The sequence below is a fragment of the Mus pahari genome, chromosome 3 (assembly GCF_900095145.1).
Source record: "Mus pahari chromosome 3, PAHARI_EIJ_v1.1, whole genome shotgun sequence".
Lineage (NCBI taxonomy): Eukaryota > Metazoa > Chordata > Mammalia > Rodentia > Muridae > Mus > Mus pahari.
In genome coordinates, this window is record NC_034592.1 from 152,286,534 (window position 1) to 152,288,607 (window position 2,074).

At 46.3% G+C, this 2,074-nt stretch overlaps 1 protein-coding gene across 2 annotated transcripts in view; it reads left to right on the forward strand.

The window, feature by feature from the left end:
* Tshz2 (teashirt zinc finger homeobox 2) overlaps positions 1–2,074 on the forward strand; it is a 439,568-nt gene that overhangs the window by 342,042 nt on the left and 95,452 nt on the right. The window lies entirely within an intron of this gene.

Below are 2,074 nucleotides of genomic sequence, written 5' to 3' on the forward strand. Positions count from 1 at the left end.
GAAGAAGAAGAAGAAGAAGAAGAAGAAGAAGAAGAAGAAGAAGAAGAAGAAGAAGAAGAAGAAGAAGAAGAAGAAGAAGAAAACTCAAACTTAAAGGCAAATTTTATATTTAACTTAAAATAACTCCCAACTCATTTTCAGTTCTAAGCTAGTAAGGGTAAAAAATGACTTCTGGTACAAAACTCTCCAACTGTATGTGATCAAACTATGACTACATGGGCTGGAGAGGTGGTTGAATGGGTAGGGCACTTACCACAGGAGCTTTAATATCTTAAGACTGAAACAGCAGTGCTGCCTGTCTGTAATCCTGGCCCTCCTACAGTGGGACGAGAGGTAGAAAAGAGACCCCCAGAAGCATATAGGTCAGTGAGGAACCCTGTGTAAACAACGTGAAGGTGAGGGACCCACACCCACAGTCATCCTCTGACCTCCATGCCTGGGCCACGACATAGACATGCACATACATACACAAACCCATGAGGCACAGACATGCACAAACCCACAGTCAAACACACCCCCGGGAAAGTCTGATTGGGTCATTTTGAGACTAATGCAGACTAAATGGGCCTCTTTATACTCAAATGAGAGCACTCTCTGCCTGTGGAGATCCTGGTGTACTGATGATGCATAATCAAAACCGTAAACTCCTGATCTCTGAGTTCTCCAACCAGAGTTATTTGTGTCTCTTGCCACTCCCCTAAGGCGACTGGACTCAGGGACCTTCACAGTCTCTCTGTTCTGGAAAACAAGATGACAGTGTCATGACACAGACCACCAGCAGAAAGAGCAGAGATGTTTCTACAAAAACAAAATGTTAATTCTGCTCTGAGCCTCAGCTAAGCATTCCCAAGCTGGGGAAATCTTCCTGGGAAGTTCCAAAGAATCGGGGGAAGTTTCACTTTTAGCTCAGAAACTCCTAGGAAAAGCATAATGCTCCGGACTCCAGCATTCCTGAGAGTTGGGACGATGTAGCTGCAGTTAATATAATTTAACTATAATTAAAGTACAGCAGGCTGTCTTGGTCTCTGTGTCTCGAGGGCATGGAGTGAGCAACAGCAGCTGTGAACCTTCACAGAGTCCACCGACGCCTCTGTCAAGGAAACTGTCTGTAGTTGGGATGTCAATAACGGGAACGCTCAGCACAGCCTACGGTGACCTAGGCCTGTGCAAGGCCTAAAACACTCTACTTCATCTCCACAAAACCCAGAGATCTCAAGTTGTCCCCATTTCTCAGATGGCGAAAATGAAGGTCCAGGAACTAAATATCCTAAATCCAGGTCCCAAGTCTGTAAATGGTGGGCATGGGGTAGCAGATGCCAAACCTGTTAACTAGTGTGCTGGGACGAAGCTCTTTCTTGTCATTCTTTTGATTTTGTTCATTTAAAAAAAAAAAAAAAATGGTTTCCTCTTGCCCAGGCTGGCAAACTCGACGCACACCCGGGGATGACCTTGGACTCCCTCATTCTCTAGCGTCTACCTCCCAAGTGCTGAGACTGCATATGTGTGTTGCCACATGCAGCTAACAGCTTTGTTTAATGTCTTGTTTGTCACTCCCAGTGGCCAGTGCTGAAGCTAACGTGACTCTTTGTACAGGACTGCAAGGCCAGTTCCGGCTCTGCTTTTGAACCATTCAGGTGTAGGAGAGTCTGTTGAATGGAATTCTGCACAAGGGTCTGCAGCCCCCAGCCCAGCTCCTCCAGGACCTACCCCTGATGGCTGTGTTAGCGGACCCTTTTCTCAGCATCGGCTATGAAGGCTTTGCAAGCAGAACACACCCCCAAAGCCCCCAAAGCCTGTCAGAGTCATCTACACACCCACAGCGATGAGCACACTGCTCTGTCATTTACCCAGGACCTTTGAATTTAGATGCTGGGTCAAGAAAGAATGACAGTTCTGCAGGAAGCTGTTCTTTAGGAGAAATGATATTTTTAGCATCTTCCCCGGGCCTGCAACCTAATAAGTAGATATTGTCCTGGTGACAAATGACAGCTCTTCAGCTCTTCTGAGAAGAATTACAAGTGTGGGTCTAAAGCTGAGACTTTCTCTCTCTCTCTCTCTCTCTCTCTCTCTCTCT